At 51.6% G+C, this 21,508-nt stretch overlaps 1 long non-coding RNA gene across 1 annotated transcript; it reads right to left on the bottom strand.

Annotated features, from left to right (window-relative positions):
* Positions 1 to 5,461: 5,461 nt before the first annotated feature.
* Positions 5,462 to 9,710, bottom strand: LOC141278076 (uncharacterized). The gene is made up of 3 exons (XR_012330330.1): positions 9,415 to 9,710; positions 6,481 to 9,307; positions 5,462 to 6,312 (listed from the first exon to the last, which is right to left on the bottom strand). It is a non-coding gene; the product is annotated as an uncharacterized lncRNA (long non-coding RNA).
* Positions 9,711 to 21,508: the final 11,798 nt, after the last annotated feature.

The raw sequence follows: 21,508 nt of genomic DNA, 5'->3' as shown, positions 1-21,508 counted from the left end.
TTCTGGGACTTTCATAATGTGAATATTGGACCACTTGATGGTGTTGCATATGTTCCTTAGGCTTGTTCACTTTTCTTCATTCTTTTTTCTTTTTGTTCCCCTGACTCAATAATTTCAAATGACCTGTCTTAGAGTTTGCTAATTCTTTCTTCTGCTTGACCAAGTCTGTTGTTGATCCCCTCCAGTGACTTTTGCAATTCAGTTATTATATTCTTCAGTTCTGGAAATTCTGTTTGGCTCCTTTTAATAGCTTCTCTTTATTGATATCCTCATTTTGTTCATGCATTGTTTTTCTGATTTTGTTTAGCTGTCTATTTGTGTTCTTTTTAAGATCATTATTTGGATTTTTTTCAGGTAATTAATAGATCTCTGTTTCTTTAAGGTTGGTTTTGGAGATTTATTTTGTCCCTTTGGTTGGGCCATGTTTTCCTATTTCTTCTTTCTGATTTCTTGATACTTTTTGTTGTCTTTTGTGCAGTTGAAAAAGTCGCTCTTCCAAGTCTTTATGGACTGGCTTTGTACAGGGGAAGACCTTCACCAATAAGCCTGGCTAGAGCTTCTGAGGGCCTCTCACACCTTTTGTGGGGATGTGTCCTCTCTGGGTTTGTGTAATTTCCTAACTAGACAGGTTTGCTGATTTCTTTCTCAGGAGCTTGTAGTCTTTAGCTCCCTCTGGTGTCTGCTTGTAGTACTACAAGTTCTCTGGAGCTGCATCAAGCCACTGAGCTTTCTTTTGTTCTCTGCGGCCCCAGGCATCTAAGGTCTGCTAGTTCCATCAGTGCTCTCAGTCAGGAAAAACGGAAACCAGTTCCTTGGGCAGCGCCCCCCCAAAAAGCTGGAATGTCGGACCCTTGTTTCATTGTCCTCTTTCCCTCCCAAGGGAGAAGCCATGAGCTAGGCACTTTCTCCTGATCACAGCAAGCTGTGTTAGTGTCTGTGTGTGGTAGGGGAGGCACTCTGGTGTCACCACAAGCCATGAGATCTCTGTTGTTTTCAGTGGCACCCAGGCGTCCACACTCTGGGACAGGCAAGACAGAAACCAGTCTCTTGGGCAGCCCACTGAGAAGCTGGAATGTTGGATATATGTTCCACTCTTTTCCTCTCAAGGGAGAAGCTGGGAGTTGGACACTTTCTCCTGATGGTGAGCTGTGCCTGCTTGGGGGAAGGGCTGATGCGGTTTAAACGAAATGGCTTTTCTTACCTGTTTCAGTGCAGCTCTTCTTAGCTTTCAGTTTCCTGGGATGTTGTGACCTCTTAACCGGTTTCTGGAGTCCTCGTAAGGACTTTATGGACTATATATTGTTGTTGAGTCATCGTGTCTGTGGCTTCCTAGTCTACCATGTCGCTGATGTCACTTCCCAGGTTGGCATCTGTTTTTGTAAATAAAGTTTTATTAGAACATAGCCATGCTTGTTTGTTTGCACATCGTCCAGGGCTGCTTTCGTGCTGCAGTGGCAGAGCTGAGTAGCTGTGACAGAGACCCCATGGCCATGAAGCCTAATATATTTACTGTTAGGTCCTTTACAGGAAAGGTTCGCTGACCCCTGTGCCATCAAAAAATTGTCTTTTATACACTTTATTTAAAAAATGACAAAAGAAAGTGATTATACAGTAAGAAGGTGATTATAAAAAGGTGATCAGAGTCTAGCCAAAAATGCAGAAAAACAAGTATTATATAATTATGTCAGGAAGTTAATTTTTTTTAGCGTTATGTTATATTTCTGGATTTACAGGGTTTGTGGCATTTTTCAGCACTTTAAAGTTTCTAATTAGTTGTGATTTATTTTCTCATTCTAAATATTCACTTCTATCCCTAATTTTGTATTTGCAACATTTAATTCATAAAGGAGGCTCACAAGTATATAATCTTCAGACCCCACAGAATCCGGATCCGCCCTGGCTAAATGGCTGTTCAGACCTAAGATAGTGCGGTTACATTTTAGAGAATAATTCCTATATTGCATCTGGGAAAACTGTATATTTCAACTGAACTTGCGAGGACTCGAGCCGTATTACTGCACAGATGACAGCACCTGAGAGAATTAAAGTTGGTGAAATCTTAAAGGGACTGCTCGAGTGACAACAAATGACAATAAAATCACAATGGGGTGTGCTTACTCAGACCAAAGCCGGAGGTCCTTGGAAGTGTTACAACTGCCCTGGTTTCTGGAGAGCCCCTTCCCCTTTGCTTATTACAAAGTGTGCAGCCTGCCACCACCCTTGCTCACTCCCACCGCGATGGGTCTGCAGTGGATGGGGCATCCTTCCTCTGCACCTGTGCCAGGCAGGCACCAAAGCCCACCAACTTTTGGAGCTCCCGAAGTGGGAACACGGGAACACATGGGGCCTACCAGAGACCTCCCACGTGGTCCCTGCCTGTGTCTCTTCCACAAACAAAGAGCAGGAGACTCTCAGCCAGACACCACTGGCTGCAAGGCTCAGAGCATCTGGTTGTGGGTGGTGTCGGTGGGGGAGGCCCTTCACGAGAAGCTTGAGAGAGAGATTGTGGGTGACTGCCGAGGCTCTGCCATGCCTTCCCCATCATCTCCCTGGCCCACCCAGCATAGTCCAAATTCTCCTCCATGGATCACAGGGGCCGCATCCTCAACACTCCACACTCCCCAGGACCCCAGCAGGAAGGAAGTGGTGCACTTGTCTCATGACAGAGGGAAACCTCTCCTGGAAACGCTCCTCTCCTGGGCCTCCGGGTCACGTGCCCACCCTGAACCAACCACAGGAAAGCACGAAGGCTGAGCCCCTTCCAGTTCCTCCTTGGGTGTCCTGGTCTCCCGACACATCTGGTGCAAGTAAGGCAAGGGTGTGGGGTCAGGCAGCCCTTGTGCTTTAAGGGTTTTGAGGGTCCCATGTGCAGATACTCCCATGGAAGTGACTCAGCCTCCCTGAACGATTTGGCCTAGCCAGCGTAGCCCTGCAGAATCCCAAAAAGACCTCAGATGAGTCAGTAGGACACTGCAGAGCTCCAGTGGGGTTTCTGAGGGTGGACCCTGCTGGGCACCCAGGGCTTTCCGGAGATGCTCAGACGGTAGCTTCAGTAGCAGCTCTGGATCAGCAGAAGGCGAGGGAACTTCTGGAAGCAGATGTACCCAGATGCTACGATAAAACCACTGGCCAGAAAGGATCATCATAGCAGAAAGCAGCACTCTTCAGATCTTGTCGCTTTCACTGTCCCCTGCCCTAGAGACAGTGAGCGCCAGGGAAGGTGAGCTGCCTGAGAACCTCACCATTGGAAGAGACGGCCTTGTTCCTAAAGCCACGGGCATGTTTCTGTAAACATTGCACACACAACTGCAGAATCTTGGTGCCCAAAGGAGCCTTTGGGATTAACCAATCCAGGGTTTCTAGAACTTATTTGATGATAAAGAAATATATTTCACACTGTAAAAGAGTGGATACACTCATATAAAACTTAACGGTTACACACAAACAATACTGACCCCCGTTTTATTCTGTTTCCCACTGTGGCTGCACAAAGGTTCCCATTTCTCCACATTTATGTGACAATGGGGGAATCTAGATACAGTGGATACCGTCCATATTAAAGATTTGCAGTTAATTTGGTAAGCTTTGATAATGGAATTGTGGTTATGTTAAAGGGGGGAGGGCTTATGTTTGAGGAATATATCCCTAAGGTAGATTGCTGCAGTAATAGCCCCCAGTGAATTACTCTCCCTGCTTCTATGTCCTTGTACATTTCTCTCCCCCTCCCATGTTGATTCTGGGCTGGGCTACACGACTTGTGGCAAATGGAACATTAGCAAACATGGCACCAGCAGAGACTTGGAAAGTAGCTGTTCCTTGGGGCTTGCCTCCTCTTGCCACTGGAAACTCATGAAACGCTGCCACCATGACAGCAAGCCTGAGCTAGCCTGCTGGAGGGGCCTTGTAGACAACGGAGGCACCCTGACCAGCTGCCAGACAAGAGGCCATCAAAGACTGGCTGGCTACAGCCAAGTCACCAGTTAAATGCATTCACGTGAGACAGCCAGACAGAACCAACCGAAGAACTGTCCAGCTGGTCCCAGCCCAAACTGTCAACCCACAGCATCTTGACGTAATAGAGTATTGCTGTTTCAAGCAACTCGACAGCAGCAATAGATAGGTCATATAATTCTGAAATGTTTACGGATGAAATTACTGATGTTTAGGGATTTGTTTCAAAATAAGCTGGGGGTGGGGTGAATGGAAGCAAAGATGAAACAAGGTGGTTTCTGTGATGGTAACTGCTGAAGCCGGTGAGGGGTACATGAGGGCTCATCTTACTATTCTCTCTACTTTTGGTTATGTTTGAAACGGAAAATTTCCATAATAAAAAAAGAAAAAAGGAAAAGAAGGAAGGGAAGGGAAGGAGGGAGGAAGGAAGGGAGATTACTCTTCTATTAACATATAATGCAGTTGAGACCCAGAGAAGGACGGTGACTTCCGCAGCAGCGTAATGCAGGCAGGTCATAGCCAAATTCATCCCTGAACAGACTTCTGACTCCTAGATCAGGCCCTTTCCATCCCCCCCACATGGTCGGAGCAGGAAAGTTCCATGAGAAGCTATACAGGTAGGCATATTTTCTTCTCTTGCTTGAGAAAAGCCTTGTGGCAGGTCTAAGACATTAGTAATGCTGAGATCTTTAATGACAAATGATCTTCATTTATGGAGTGTATTACTTATCTAGTGTTTGGGAAAGAAATATGTTCTGCCACGTAAGTGTGTAACATTACATATAAGGCAGGCTGGGAACACCTCTTTCCATGCCCCACCGTACGGTCTGGCACCAAAAGCTTGTTCTGTTCTCAAAGGTGTATAGTAACCATGACAGGGAGAACCCACACTGCACCACACTGTGTCAGGACAGCAATACCGAAAAGTTTTCAAGCCCAGATACCAACATTGCCTCTTTCCCACACTAACAAAATGAGCAAAGCTTTCATTAATCTTCACATGGGAAAATGAAGCACTGCAATTATTCGTCTCTTGCCCCAGGATACACTGGGCATTTAATCAGAGGTTGTTGCTACGTGGAGCCCAGCTGTAAATAGACATTAAAGGAGGATTACTTCATGAAAAAAGCCCCTTCCAAGCCTTATTAACCAGTGTCGGTTTCCCTGAGAACTTCTGAACCTCAGAACTCCGCCGGAGTTTATGGGAAGGAAGATTCCCAAAGGTGATAACCAAGCCTGTGACCAAAAAGTCAAACAAAAACAAAGCTAAACTGAATCGAAATCTTTCTTGTAACCAAATGGCCAGGGCCCGCCTGGCTTTTCCTGAATGGTGTTTACCGAGAGATCCGCAAGGCTCTGCGTTTGTTTTGATGATTTGTCTGAAGTCCTAGCGCCTGAGAGCCAGCTGGCACGGCTAGGGCTCTGAGGCCGCATTGTCGCCAAGGGTAGGAAGTGGCATGAACTGGCAGCTCTTGTGGCAAACCGGGTGTTCAAATCCAGCCCTGCGGGTGTGTAATCTGCCTGTGTGTAATCTGTGGATGCATCCCCTCCGCCCAACTCCGTAAGGGTCACAGTCAGAAGTTATGCAGATTCTTTCCTATTTAACTGCCATTTATTTAACATGTGAAAGTTTTCAAAACAAAGGGTCTGCAGGTGGGAGGGTGAGGAGCTTGGGAGTCCGGGGCCCGATGGGTTTGAGGTCCTTTTCACTCTGGAGCACCCATGCTTGGTCGACCTGGCTGAGGGCCTGCCTGGCGCAGTCTGGGGAACATGTCTGCCCCCCCTTCCCCACAGGGAGAGCTAGGAAGGGGACGGGGTGGGCCCTCAACTGCAGCGCTGGCTGACCTGAAGCCCGGATGCCCAGCAGAGCAGCCCCTGACTGCTTTACTAGAGCTTCTCCAGGTGCTGAAGAATGTTTTTTAACCAGTTTCCTGTCTCAACTCTCTTTCTTCCCACACCTTCCCCCTGCCCTCACCCCTCCCGGTGTGGGTGGGCGGCTTCCAAGTGTCCAACTGTCCCTTTACGTGGACTTGCGGAGGGCTCGTGAGCTAATGTCAGCCCTAAGAGCCTGGGGTGGGAGGGGAGGTACCAAATGTTGGCCAGTCGGGTGAGCTCCAGGGACCTGGGTCCAGACTAATGAGGGGTCTTCCCAGTCTCGACCGTGGCCGGGTGCTGAATACAGAGGACAGGCACGATCTCGGTGATGCGGTTAATGCAGGCTTCCCACAGCAAAGTCTTCTCACACCAGGAGCCTGTGGCAGACCCTGACCCTTCCAGCTCAGCTCCACTGGGCGTTCAGAAGCCAGCCTCCTGGACCCACACGGTTACTGAAGGATGCAAACTGTGGGAGAGGATGCAAACCTGGGGAAGGAACAGCATTCTGGTGAGAGGCTTTGGGAAGGTTCTGGGCTAATGTGACCCATTGGTCAGGTGACCAAGGGGTAGGTAGGGCTTTCCAGGACTCCAGGAGGAGCTCCAAGGTGGGAGAGCTCAGAGTGTGTTAGGAGACGGTAGAGCCCCGAGGCCTACCTGCGTAGTTCACGGGGAGTACAGGACCAGGCGGCCCTACAAGGACGCAGCAGGGCCTTGACACTGCCTGTTTGCCGAGGGTGGGAGATTGCTGGGGGTAGACCCGGGGTCTGCTGGCTGGAGGGCCGGGTCACCTCCACGGTCCCGTGACCGGTCCTTGCCCCAGGACAGTGACCTGGATCTGCAGCGGGGCCGGGGGCACAGCCTACGGGGCAGCCGCACCAGGGCTGCCGGGGTGCTGGCGGCTGGGCAGCGCTCTGCGGGGCTACGGGCAGGAGGACCGCCCGGGGAGGAGAGACGAGAGGGCCGCCTGGCATCGGTGCTCTCGGGGGCTTCCCGGGGGGCAGACCCAGGCCCAGAACACCCGGGCGGAAGAGCCAGGGTCTGGGGGCGTCGGAGAGATGCTCACGGGGGAGCGCTCCAGGGCTGGGCTCCAGGCTGCGCAGGCCCGGGGCTGGCACTAGGGGGCAGGGAGGGGTGGCGGGGACCACGTCCCGGAGCGGGGGCCCTAGGACCGGCAGGGTCGGAAGACATGAGGGCGTGCTGGGCGCTGCGGGCCAGGCACCGCGGAGGGAGGCGGCTGCGGCGGCCGTCGCACTCCACCGGCCCCGCGCGCACTCCACCGGCCCCGCGCGCACTCCGGGGCGGAAGGGGCGCAGCGGCCCCGTATCCTCGGCGTCGCACGCGGCCGCCTCCCGCTCTCTCCCGGCAGAGACCTCCGGTCCCCGGGCGTCCCCCAAGCACAGCAGCAGCCGCCGCGGCCCCGCGCTGACCCACTTTCCCGCCAGCCCGCCCGCGGAGATCCACGCGGCCGCCGAGCAGGTGCGAGCCGCCAGGCGAGGCCCGAACCCGGGGCCGCCCCGCCCGCCTCTGCCGCCGGGGAGGGGGGGCGGAGAGCCGGAGCCGCGGGAGGGGAACGGGGGAGGGGAGAGGAGGATAAAGGAGGGGGGCCGGAGGAGGGTGGGGAGGGACAGGAGGGGAAGGACGGGAGCAAGTGGGCCGGAGGGGGGGAGAAAGAAAGGAAGAGGAAGGGAGAGGAGAAGGGGAGGAGGATTGGGAGGGGCGGGAGGGGGGAGGAGGCGGGGTGAGCGGGAGGAAGATGGAGGCCGGAGACCGCCCCCCTGCCTCCTTCCCGGGCCCTAGGCCAGCCCTGGAGGAAAGGTTGAAATGGGTGAAAGGTGCATCTGCCTTCTAGGTCTAAGGGGTCCAGGGCTCAGGATGCCGCACCCCCCTTGTGCCTGACCCCCACCCCCGGCCTTCTGTCAGCCAGCCCTCTTTCCCCCAACAGCGCCTAGGGCCGCTCTTCCCACTAATCTAGGTTCATCGATCCTGGACCCTCCCGAAAGCTGTGCATCTTTCGATGAGATCACGGTTCACCGACTGACTGTATCTGCTGGGAGGACTTGGGCTCCAGGACCTGCTGGAGCGAATCGCAGAGAAGGAAGGAGAGTAGCGATGCCAGATGTCAGGGCCTGGCTCTGGGCGGCGCCCCTCCTCCAGGGTCCACCCCCCACCCACTCCTGGGTGCCACACAGGGGACCCCGGAGAAGCCTCGTGACCCAGAGCTCTGCCTGCTCAGTCCTTGTTCATCCATCTAAGTACCCATCACCTCTACTTACTTACCTGCCTATGTGAGTTAATACTTTTTAGAGGAATTGAAAGAATTCATCACAAGAGAATCTTCTTCAAATGTGTGGGGACGCTTGGTTGTCATCCCATTTGTAAGTGAGTCTCAGGACAGTGGCTCTCAAAGTGTGGTCTGTGGACCTCCGAGGGTTCCCGAGACTCTTTCGCGGGGGTCCACAGACTCAGAACTATTTAATAGGAATACAAAGACATTTTTCTCTCATGAGTGTTCAGCAGAGTTTTCCAGTGTCATAACAGATTGAAATCAGAAACACATATGAAAATCCAGCTGTCCGTTAAGCCAGACATTGGCGAGATTTACAAAAATATAAAACAGTGTCACTCTTCTTACTAAATAAACTATTTTTAGAAAAAGAGCTATTTTCAGAAACGTTATCTGTGTTCATGTGTGATGGCTTTATGACCATGTTTAAATACATGCATAAATATTTAAAATTTTCCTTCATTTTCACTTCTATTACAGTAAATAGCAATAAGTTTGCTCCAGAGAAGTAAAACCTCTACGGGGCCCTCAAGCCTTTTTAAGCTGGCAAGAGGGTCGTGAACATAGCGTGTGTGAGGACTGTGGTCTTGATGGATCGCACAAGTAAACATCCCCTCTGTAAGGGACTGTCCACTCCGGTCACAGCAAGCCTGCACCCCTGACACCGGGCGGGGATGTGCAAGGGCAGAGCGCCTCCACGGGCCTCTGATTTGGGGATACTGTCTCATCTTACTGCAGTTATGGGGCAGCGGCCCTGCTCTCTCTCTGGGGTGCCTCTTGCAGGTCCCGGTTGTGTTTTAAAGCTGCCCTCTGACTTTATCCCAGGGGCAAGCGGGGCACCGGCTCAGCTGCCTGGGTGGCCCTTCAGGTACCTCTCCCCATAGATGTCCGTGTCTGGCTGCTTCTCCGCGGCCACTGCGCCCTCACTTCCAGACGGGGGTCCAGCCTTGTGGGTCCTCGGCGATGTTGGGTTTCACCACTAATCTGACCTCATCTGCTTTCTCTCTTCTGGAAATTCCCTCACATCTTGGTCTGCCGGTGGCGCTTTTTCTAGTTTTCCAGGGCTTCTAAGTATTTGTTTTTATATTTATTCTGCTGTTGCACAGGATCTGAGGAGGGGGACGTACCTGGATGTGATGAATGAGCCGTCTTGAGCCCAGTGTCTGCAGGGTTGAATGAATGAATGAGCAAGGGGTCCTGGAGGAGAGGGAGGAGAGGGAGGGGCCGGGGTCTGTCTAGACGCTCCTCTGAGACAGGAATGCTGTGAGGGTCAGAGGGTGGACTGCTTAGACGCCAGCACCTACCTGTGTGAGAGCATCTGTACCTCAGGTGAGGCCAGGGTGTGTTCTGTCCCTGTGGCCATCCAGGAGCTCGGCGATTGGTGGAAATGCTACGGCGGGTGGGGATGGAGGCAGCACACGGAACGTAGTAGCAGACGTCCCCTCCCTTCAGGTTTAACTGAGAAGATGCGTTTAAGCCGGGGGAGGGCGGGAATAATTGCTAGAAGAAAAGAAAGAAAGATGATTCCCACACTGGTTTCGGTCCAGACTCTTCAGGAAAAGAGGGGCTGTGTCTCCTGGGCACGGGGCCCAACGTGAAGAGGGAGGAGGCAGGTGAGGGTCGCGTCTGACCCCGTGCGGGGGATGCCGAGTGGGAGCCTGGGAGCAGCCCTTCCTCCCCGTCCTGGCCTGACTGCTTGATAACGCCCAGTGGGTCATGGTTGCCGTCTCAGGAAAAGCAACCCCTTTAAATATTCGGTCCCGACAGCTGCAGGGGGCCGGGGTAGCCACTGAGCAAATCAGGGAAGGAAACTTAGGTCGGCTCACATTTTATTTAAAAGAAAATACTTTCCTCCTGAATCAAGAGGAGCTCCGTGCCTTGGCAAACACACAAAACCAAAGCAAACCCAGCACAGCTTCTCTGGAAAGTCTGGCCTCACCCTCCGGATACGGGAAAGCTTTCTTCTCTATTTCAAATGACCCTGTTTTGCCTTTTTTAGATGCAAATGTTTATTTGGTCTGACTTTGAAATACCTTGGTGCAGCTGAAATAATTCAAGGCAGCCCAGTGAGAAGGACCATTTCCTGACCTTCTAAATGCAAAACTCTTTGCTGGGGCCTCTGAGGGATTGGCGGGACACCTGTGGGGCAGCCCCAGCCCCCTCTCACCCCGCCTCCCAGCGAACACGGTGGTCACTGCACGAGCACTCCAGCATCCTATGCAGCTGGGCGGTTCTGCAGGGAAAGCAGTGGCAGTCCCAAGGAAGCCAGCATTTGTCAAGTACCTGATATACCTATGCCTGCCACCACCTCTGGGAGCGGGGCGAGGGACTCACCTTTCCGGGGCTAACAGGTGCGATTTGACTTTTTACTCCAAATCCTACAGCATCCCCCAGGAGAGGGGGCGTATCGGGACCTTGTGGTCCAGGTAAATCCTGGAGGTGCAGGGCGTGCTAAAATCTGTGACTGAGATGTACCCCATCTGCGAAGCATTGCAGTAAGGATTACATAGTAAAATGCCAGGGACGTGATTCCGGATGAGTGAGTGTGTACGTGTGTGTGGTGCCTGACTGGGCCGGTGGGTGGCCCCAGCTCGCGGCCCTCCATCTACACTCACTGAGCAGCGCTCACTGATCCGAGGATTCGCGTGGGTCACTCCTTACCGACGTCAGGGGCTGCCGTAGCATCACCCGCTTTTTATAGATGAGAAAACCGAGAATCAGCGTTAAGTCAGAACCGGAGCCCTAGCCCGCCAGCCCGCAGAGCCTGGCCGGTGCCCCGAAGGCGTCAGGGTCGCTGGGGTCCTGGGCGGGCACTGCCCCCCGGGGGTGCGGGGGCGTCCCGCTCGGCTTGGCAGGGTCTCCGCACCAAGTCCGCGATGGGAAGCAGCCCCGGCTCTGGTCCTCGAGTCCTGCCTCACCTGCTGCCTCCTGCCTCTGGTTGGCTTTCCCTCCTGGGGTTCTGGGCAGCTCTGACCTCCGCAGCGGGCAGCATAGTCCCAACCCGGAGGGCAGGTCCTGGCACAAAGTAGCCGCTCACTGCTATGTTTGGCAGTGTCCCGTGGGCCAAAGATGGCCCAGGGGACCGTGTTTCTCCAGGATGAAGAAAGCTGGGCAGGAAAGACCAGGCGGCAGGAAGCTGGGGCAGCCTCGGGCACTTCCAGCCTTGGAGAAGAGTGTGTGGGACCCCCCCCACCTGGCCTCCCACCCACAACTCTGCCTTGGGCCTTTCCTCCCTGGCTGCAGGAGTGCTTGAAGCTGGCCCCGGGCCCCTGCTCTGAGAGGGTCACACTTGTGACGGGAGGGGGTGGGGCCGTGTCCGGGGACACTGCCATGTGGGTCAGACACCTTTTTAGGTGGCAACTTTCTCATCTTGGGGACACTGCTTCATGGAGATGCATTGGCCACCACGATGCCTTAAAAGGGGCTCCCGGGACTGGAGGCTTATGTTACAAAACCCCAGGCCATAATTGATACCAGATAAAAACCAAATATTTCTGCCTGGCAGAAAGCATCTGATTAAAGTAAAAAGACAAAAGATCTACTGAGAATAAAATTATGGCCCATCCCTAAAATGGAATTATCATGCAGTCATTAAAACAACGAGGTATCTTTATGTCTGTGATATGAAAACAGTATCATCTGCATAATAATATATGCGATTTATGTCACAGGCACAGGGCTGCTATAAATCAGTAAGGAAAACACCCAAGAACTGAATTGGAAAATGGATAGAAATCCTTCGCAGGAAAGGAAAATGCTTCTAAACATTTGAAAAGAGGCTTAGTCTCACTTACAGTAAGAGAGATGCAGGCTGAAACATCTGTGGAAACTTACTTTAGACCTAAATCAGATTGGCCAAGTTTGAGAACATTTGATAACCACTGCGCCAGAAGGACAAACCCTGTGGGGGATTTGGGCACGTGTGTCAGAACCACAGACATGTGTGTGCTCCAGCCCAGCAATCCCATTTTCGGACTTTGTCCTGTATGTGTTCTCACATGCATGTGCAAGGATGTTTATCACAAGGCTCATGGAAGCATTGCTTATGATTGTAAAAGGGTGGAAACAACCTAAATACTAGCAATGATAATATTAATTAAATTAGAGCACATCCCTAATATGGAATTATCAATCATGTTTTTAAAAAGGTGTATATGTACGTCTATGATATATAGCAACCCTCAAAGTATATAACAGTATACGTCATGAAAAAGAGGAAGCTAGAGAGAGCATGTGTAGAATCCTTTCATTTGTGTGTGTGTGTGTGTATGTGTGTGTGTGTCTGTGTGTAGAAGCATAGAAATTAATTCCTGGAAGGACACATAAAACATGGAAACTGGTGTCATGGGTTCCTCTGGTGTTTATTGGTGTTACAGACTGAATGTTTGTTCCCCACCCAAATTCATATATTGAAATCCTAAACCACCACTGTGACGATGCTATTATGAGGTGGGGCTGATGGGAGGTGATTAGGTCATGAGGGTGGAGCTCTCATGAATGGGATTAGTGCCCTTATAAAAGGGGCTCCAGAGAGCTGTCTCACTCTCTTTCCACAACACGAGGACACAGAAAAGGCCACCATCTGCCATTGGAAGAGAGCCCTCACCAGATCCCAAGCACACTGACACCTTGATCTCCTGCCTCCAGAGCTGTGTGAGATAAAATGCTATGGTTTCTAAGCCACCAGTCTCTGCACTCCGTTACAGCAGCCTGAAAGGACTAAGGCATCTACAGAAGGGGTCTGGGGTCTGGGGTAGGTGGTGGGAGACCCGTTTCCCACTCTCTTCTCCTTCATCTTGTTTTAAAGTTTCACTCTGGCATGAAGTGCGTTTTCAGATTTTTATCCATCAAAGCCTTGCCTTTGGGAGGCCGCCTGCCCCAGCTCCCCTATTGCCTGCTGTGGGCCGGAAGTGGGGTCTGCCTTGCTGCTGGGGTGGGGCGTGGGGGATGGGGTGAGGGGTGGGGGGCGGGTGTCCATATCACCTGCCCTGGAAAGGCAACGCACAGCACAGTCAGAGCCCCCGCAGGAAGGACCGGCCAGACTTGCAGACACTTTTGCAATTGACTTATTTTCTTACCAGCCCAAACCCCAGCAGTTGCCTGGAGCATCGCTCCTGGGTCCCCAGATCTCATGGCCAGAGCCAAGGTCCACTTGAGAGGCAAAGCGGGTTCATACTGATGTGCCAGGAAGGCTGCTGTCCACTTCACAGGTGGAGCTCCGAGACGGAGGCAGCACCCTGAGTGTGGGGCTCTTATGGGGCCAACTCAGAACAGGATTCGGCCTTTTTTCACTCCCTGTCCCTCCAGGAATTGACTCATAAGAGTGCTCATGAGGGCTCTGCATCCCCAGGGTGCAGCAAGTCAGCCCAGGAATCCCTTCCAGAAGGTGCCCTTCCCTGCAGCTCCCTTTCCTCTCACCCTAGGCAGGGTCCCAGTGGCTTCAGGGACCTTCCCTTAGATTTCCACCCCTCTCACCCCACTTCTCCTCCTTCTTCCCCCACTCATTCCCCTGGCTGGGGAGCAAAGACCTGCTACCGACCAGGGTTCTTGGCCTGCTTCATCAATAGAAATTGATCAGAGGTCAGACAAAATTCAGGCAAGGCTTATACTGGGGCCCCTGTTGCGCAGTGAGGAGCGAGGACAAACAACATGTTCCCTTGCTTGTCCGCTCCCCGAAGCGGGGCGAGCTGGTTCCTTATATGGGGTGAGGGTAGGGGCGGGTCCAGGGCTCAGGCTGGAGGGTTGGCTTAGGTGGTCTGCCCATCCCCTTGGTGGTGGTGTATGCAGGGAGCATATGCAGTGCCCTGCTTTTGCTCCTGACCCTTCAGAAGTGGCAGTTGGGTTTTTGGTCTTTTTGTATGTTGTTGTCCAGAATTTGCCCCAACTGGGCATGCCTGCAGTTATTTTTAGTCCCTTATAGTTTCTTTGTATTTTGTTGCTAAAGGAGACAGACATTTGTCCAGGTGCAAGCACTGAAGCAAAGGGTCCCAGGTCCCAGGTCCCAGCCTGTCTCAGACCCACCACACCTTCCCCTTAGGAGAAGGACACTGCAACTAACAAATGCTCTTCTTCTACCACATGATGTACATTTAAGCTTGTATTTTCCTAAACTAGCATCTGACAATATCCAGGTCGTTAAATGAAACACCCCAAAGCTTCATGGCTTTTCTGTAATACATTTGAAATATGTGTACCCACCGTGGCCACATACTCTTCGAGGGGCACAGCTGTGGGAATGAGATGGGCCTGTCCACGTGTCTGGCCAGGCCTCCAGGCATCGGAGGCTCCAGGCAAGGCTTCCTGCCCCGACAGCCCTGGGGAGGGGTAGGAGGTGGGCCAACCTGGGTCACAGCAGCAGGCCCAGGCCCTGCGACACCCCTCAGCATTTCCTGCTGCCGCCCCCTGGGCCCGCCCTCTTCCAGGGGCCTTCTGCAGCAGGCAGGTTAAACCGCCAAAAGCACAGAGCAAGGGCTGCTCTGCGAGGCTCACCTTCCCTTGCGTGGTGAACACACACATCTTTCCTACTAAAGTCAGACATCATTTCGAAGGTTGGAGAAGGTAATTTGAAAAGTAGGTGGGTAGATGGCCTAGAGCCTGCTCATCCTTCTTTCAAACTGTCATTAGCCGTACAGGTCTCAGCTGCCGGCTCACGTTATTACCGTTGTTATTTTGCATTTGCGCGTGTTTCTGTCCGCGGGTATGGAGGGAGGGGGCCGACAGCAGCCTTTGGGGAGGCTGTGAAACAGCCAGTGCAGCATCCTTTCTTGGCACACTCAGCTGCGTGGATGGGCAGGGGCGGGATGTGTGGAGGGGACAGCGTTCCCTGGCTCGGTGCACTCAGCTCGAGTACTCCACATCATCCCTGGGTGTGGCTCCTCTTCCTGGGCCTGTGTGGGAAAAACAGAATGTGCACTGGGGAACAGAGCTTGCCCGAGGGGCTGCCATCGTGGTGATGGTACCACCGTGACCTCATTTCTACCTCGCAGCAACCTCGGGGGAGGGAACCACAGTTACGTCCATTTTCCTGATGAGTAGATTGACATGCGAGAGAGGTGGGGCCGAGAGGAGGACGCTGGGACCTGAGCACCTACGGGGGTGGGGTGGGGTCTACTGCCGAGAATCAGGCCCTTCCACTTGTCCACTCTGGAACCCAGGAGCCTGGGCAGGGGGATGCAGCTGACTCTACAGGAGGTGGGATGACATAGGGGTGGTCAAGGCAAGAAAAGGAGTTGATCCAAACTCTGTCTAGGAAGCCAGTGGGACCCCAGTGTTCCTCCACTGCAACCTCCAGACAAACCTGGAAGTTTGTTCTTTGGAGAAATTGGAGAAGGGTGGCTCTGGGCTCAGGGACCCCAGGGACAGAAGAAGGTGGGCTGGGATTCTGGACTGAAAAGAGCTGGGGTATAAGAAGAAAGAATTCACACTAAGAGCACTCACAAAAGCACCTTCCCAACTCTACCCCAGGAAGAGAGCAGCATGACCTCTGCACTCCAGGGAGGGCACATGTCCCTAGAGAAGAGACCTGCAAATGCTTACCTATGAGGTTGCTCCACAAAGAAATCTGCTTTACCCACCAGCCTAAAACTCCCTCCTCCCAACAAATCTTCAAAGAGCACTTTAGTGTTGCTCTCTTGACTATGAACAGGTTGCCCAGGATCCCTGAATATGTGAATGAAGCTGCCAGCATGAAGCAAACAGAAAAAAATGCACTCAGAGGAATTAGAGAGAAGGCAGCAGAAGAGAAGCTCTTAATGACACTATCATAATATTTTCAGGGATATTTGCATCCAAGAGACAAGATTAATATTCTGTAAGGAAGGGGTCATCAAAGCCCATGAAAGGACTCCTAATAGATGGGGTAGAAGGTAGGGTGGAGGAAACCTCTAGAAAAAGACAGAGATTGACAATAAGGAAAAAAAGACACCCAGAAGGTTGGTCCAGACGATTCAGTGTCCTACTAATTGGAGTTGCAAAAGGAGAGAACAGAGAAAACAAAGGAGAGACATTTGCAAAGAAACAATACAAGAAAATTGCCAACTGAAGGGTGGGAGCCTCCAGCTAGAGAGAGCTCATCAAGTGCCAGGACCAGGAGCTCTTAAAATTCCACACCACGATGTGTTATTATGAAACCTGAAAGCATCAGGAATAAAGGGAAAATCCTACAAACTGGTGGGTTGGGAGCGGGGCGGGTACAGCTTGATACACACAAAGGTTTAAGTATTACAATGGCATTAGACTTCACAACGGTGGAAGATACAGACAATACAATGACGCCTTTGAAATTTTTAAAGTATTTTCAACCTAGATTTCTACATCTAGTCAAATTATCTTTCAAGGATGAGGGAGTATAAAAGTATTGCTAGGTGTGCAACATCTTTACATTTTTACTTTCTGTATATCCTTTCTTAGAGAGGTACTAGAGGATGTGCTCCAGCAAAACAAGCATGTAAACCAAGAAAGAGGAGGACGTGGGGCACAGGAAGTAGCTCAACAGAGAGGCCAAGAGAAGCCCCAAGGTAATAGTTTGTACCACAGACCAAGAGAGCAACTGTTCAGATCTGAGCACCAAGTCAGACGGCCTGGGAGGGAGGCCTCCAGGGAAGGAAGAGCTGCTAGATTACCTGATGCGTGAGAGCGTTTGAAACAACAGTTGATAGGAGTTTGACAGAAATATGGAAGCATTTGGGGGAAAGTTAGCCATCAGGACATTGAAAATAATGAAAGGAGGCACTTACCTCCAGTGTGGTGGAAGGGGCGGATTATAAGAAAGGAACATACTGGTCATATGCTGTTTGGCTCTGCAATGAGCAATAGTCCTGGTAATGTAAACACTGACTATTAATTTAAGCAAAAATTATGATCTAAAGATACGTTAGGATGATGGGTAAGGGAGGAAAGTGGGAGCACAGTGGAGTACAAGTGTCAAATCCTCCACAATTAGAGAGTCAAAAACAATTTCAAGATATAATACATTTTTTAAAAGCACATATCCTTATTTTTTCAGAAGCAAATAAAAAAGAAGAATAGCCGTGGTCGCTAGGGAGTGGGACTGTGGGATGAGAGAGAGAGGCAAAGGACAGCTGCATTTCATCACGAGCCTAAACTGTTTGGATTGTGCACTACACGTGGGGATCAGTTTTTCAAAACTGGGACTTGAAAACTTGGGACTTCCCTGGTGGTCCGGTGGTTAAGACCCTGCGCTTCCACCACAGATGGTGCGGGTTCGATCCCTGGTCAGGGAACTAGAACCCGCATGCCACGTGGCGTGGCCAAAAAATTAAGGATAAAAAAAAGGAAAACTTAATCCGAAAAGGAGAAGGAGGCTCCCATAGCTAGCCCACTGTCTTAGCTGGTGTGTTACAGAACCAGGTGTGGGGACAGGAGTGGGGAGGGGTCAGCAGCAGGAGGGTGCAGGAGACTGGGAAATTGGGACATTTATCCAATGGAAGTGGTCTCTGTCTGCTCGGTGCCCAGGGCAGAGCAGTCCCGGACCTGAGCAGCCAGTGGGAGACCTTCCCTTCCCTTTTCTGCAGGAGCTCTCATCAAATTACGGCAGTTGGATTTGTTGGTGGAATATTGCCTCCAAGGAATACGGGCCACTGGTGCTGGGACGCAGGGAAGAGGTCAGGACTGGACAAGGAGAGTGATGGTCCTCAGGCAGTTTGAAGAAAGTAAGTGGTGACATGGCTCCCCTGCAGTGAGATGAGAAGGATGGAGGGGAGAAGAGTTCCAGTGTTGGGAAGAGTTAGGAAATGGGGCTGAGCCATGTGTGGAGAGGGGAGCAAGGTCAAGTTTCCTTCTCAGGCCAGGGGTCAGGACCATGAGGCTCCCTGGTTTCCCTGGAGCCTTGCCCTTCCCTCTGTCATGGTCAATGCTGAGCCAGGGTCAGAGAGCTATAGCAGGAGGGGGCGGCTGGTGAGGAGAGAGAAGTGGGGAGAAGGAAGGTGGGTACACTGCTAAGAGAGAACGGAGCTCCCAGCTGACTCAGCAGAGCCAGGAGACAGAGGCGCAGTCGGCTAGTGTATGAGTTACCTTCTCTGGGTGACAAACGATGACCACACACCTGAACAGCATTATGGCACACAGGTTCTGAGGGTGAGGAATCTGGGAGCAGCCCCCCGGGTGTCGTAGTTCAAGGACCCTCATGAGGTTGCCCTGGCAGTCGTCTCTGGAGGCTTGACTGGTGCTGGAGAATCTGCTTTCTAGGTCGCTCGCTCAAGGGGCTGCTGGCGGGAGGCCTCAGCTCCTCACCACGTGGGCATCTCCAAAGGGCTGCTCACAGCCTGGCTTCTCCAAGAGCAAGTGATCCCAGAGAGAGACACAGAGACAGAGACAGACAGAGTGCTCAACCACAGAGGAAGCTGCAGTGCCTTTTATGACCTAATCTTGGAAATGTCACACCGTCACTTCTGCCCTGTTCTATTGGCCCTGGCACGGTGTGGGAGGATTCTGCATGAGGGTATGAGCACCAGGGGGCACGATCCTGAGCGCTGTCTTAGAGGTTGCTTCCACGGACGGTGATGGGAGATGCACTGATTGGATACCTGCTGTATGGGAGGCTCTGTGCTTTCCAGAAACTGGTTTTACCACATCACAGTTTTGCTACCATGTGGGTTGCCTAAGAGTTAGTCATGGCTCCGCACTGGACACTATGATGCTTCTTAATAAATGTATGGGATTGAAGGCGATGCCAAAGCAGGACCGCCATATCCAGAGGAAAGTGCCCATCCTTCCTACTAGGCAGGGGAAAGGGAAAGGTTCAGATGATTCATCTCATAAGATGTTCTCGAGAAAATCTACTATTTGCTTACACTGATCCTGCTTTAGACAATGGTGCTGACCCCAACTCAGGGTGCAATGGTTATGAAAGGAGTTAGCAAAAGACAAGAGGCCTGTTGCCAGAGAAAGATCTGTGAAGGATCGGGCTGTGGCTGTGACCAGCTCTTGAAAGAGACACCAGCTCCCAGGAAACTGACGCTCTTACTGGAATTCCAATTCTCTTTCTCCCCCTGCCCCATCCCTAATTTTAATACAGTAAGTCCCCTGCATACAAACCTTCAAGTTTCGAACTTTCAAAGTTGCAAACGTGCCCCCGTATGCCAGCTGCTGTACCGTACTACTGTACTTTTCAAGGTACTGTACTGTAAGATTAAAAACGTTTTCTGTATTTTTTGTGTTGGCTTGTTTTTTATGTATTATTTGTGTGAAAAGTATTATAAACCTATTATAGTACAGTACTATATAGCCGATTGTGTTAGGTGGATACCTAGGCTAACTCTGTTGGACTTACGAACAAATTGGACTTACGAATGTGCTCTCGGATGGGAACTTGTTCGTACGTAGGGGACTTGCTGTAGTAGGATCATCAGCTCACATCTGCTTCACCCTTTTCAGTCTTATCTTATTCACATTCCACATGAAAATCCCATGATGCCTCTGCCCGAAGATGGGTGGCTTTGTTAACTGCTTGTCACTGCACAGAGAGGCCCATGCCGTGAGCCCACAGGTGGGGGACAGTGAAGAGAGCTGGGGGCTGTGGGTTCCCCACGCTCCTGACTCTGGCAGTGGCATTTCACTGATGTCCCCGTCCTAGGCTCTGGGGACAGCACACAGAGCTCCAGTCTCTTCCCTGTGGAGCTTATGGTCCTGCGGAGGGGACAGGCATTAGTCCAAGTACCTCACAGATAAATCTGCAATTACAAATGACAAACGCTGATATGAAAGAGAGTGCAGGGTGGAAGGAGGTAAAGGAGCCTGGCTTGGCTGGGGGCCCAGGAAGTACCTCAGAGGAGGAGGGCAGGCAGCAGGGCATAATTCCCAGTTGTCACTAGGATCAGATGACAAAGAGGACCCAACCCTCTCATTTTTGCTCAGGCTAATATTAGCTTGAGAGACGTGTGAATAATTCACTTTTTCTCACAAGTGTTGTTCATACTTAAGGGTCAAGAGTGAAAGATCAAGCCCCAAACTGAACAATAAAGACAACCTTCAGGGATGTATTTCTGCACCAGCCAAGGTGTCTTCTCATGGGAACAGCAGAATCACCCAGAAACAAGCATCTAATTATAGCAGTGCCATCTGTGGCACCAAAATAAGGATGATTATCAACACTATCTTTCAGGTTTTTCACTAAGTCAGAACAATTTGCTAAAAATAATCTGTACTGTATCCGCAACGCCCCCAAACAATGTGTGTTTTCCCATCACCACAGGCCCGGGCACCAGGGGAGCATTAGACGCTGCTGGCGGCCTCGTTCTTTGGTTGGCTGGGTTTCATCCCAGGCTTTATCACTGGGTCAGTGGAAGAGGGGGTGGACAGAAAGTTAAGACTGGCTCCCAGCCAGCAGTGGAGGGCCACACTGATACCAGGATGGGCGGGAGACCTCGACTGAAGGCCTGGGCGCATCTCCCAAGGGCCTTCCAGGGGTTTCAGGGCCAAAGGCTGGTCCTCAGTTCCTGGAATCCTGCTGGGTCCAGGGATGTCAATCCCCCACCCCCACCCACATGCACACATAAAGGCTATAAGTCAGACACCAATTCACTTGCGCATGGGAAGTTTCCCTTCTGGGTCTGAACACTTATGTTCCCCACCCAGGGCACCCCTTCCTGGGGTCAGAATTACAGTGAAGTCTATAGTGCCCAGTGAGTACGGGCCCTGAGCTCAGAAAGGCAGGAGTGGTGATCATGACATTTCATCCTGGTCATAGGGCCACGGTTGGCTTGTATAGAACCTTCATGTGAATTAGAAGAGAGGGGACCTAATCTAATCCAGGACCAGTCAGAAGAGTAGGTCATGCACTAGACTTCACACCCACTTGCCTCCTCAGAAGGAAGCCTTTGAGTAGTGTGCAACCTTCATGGCCCCCTGTGGTTGCCACGGATGTAAGAATTCATTTATGCCCCACAGCACAATGGCCTCTTCAAGTCAGAAGAGCCCCTGCCTCAGATGCAGGGAGTCTTTTCCCTGAACAGGGCAGGATGGACACAACCAGTGCTGGCCTTTGGATTTTCTTAGTGTCTAAGCAATGGAGAGTTTATGTTGATTTGTAAGTTTTTAGGTTAATAATTTGCAAACTGTATCCTGGGGCTCTCTGGCATTTCCAGGAGGTGCTCAAGGCTGATTGAGAGGAGGGGCAGGTTGAGCAAAGAAGGTTCTGGACCTCCCACCCCTGCTTCAACCAGGAGCATGCTCTCTGTCTCTCTGTCTCTGTCTCTGTCTCTCTGTCTCTGCCTTACTTTTTGGACAACTATGTAAGATTTACTCTGGAAAAAGAATTTCATAGGACAATTGTCTAAACTAATTATTTTCTACTCAGGGGAAAAATCTTTCAAGAATGAAGGTGAGGGCTTCCCTGGTGGCGCAGTGGTTGAGAGTCCGCCTGCCGATTCAGGCGACACG

This window comes from Tursiops truncatus, chromosome 2, assembly GCF_011762595.2.
Source record: "Tursiops truncatus isolate mTurTru1 chromosome 2, mTurTru1.mat.Y, whole genome shotgun sequence".
NCBI classification, from domain to species: domain Eukaryota; kingdom Metazoa; phylum Chordata; class Mammalia; order Artiodactyla; family Delphinidae; genus Tursiops; species Tursiops truncatus.
This window is presented reverse-complemented; position numbering and strand designations above follow the sequence as displayed.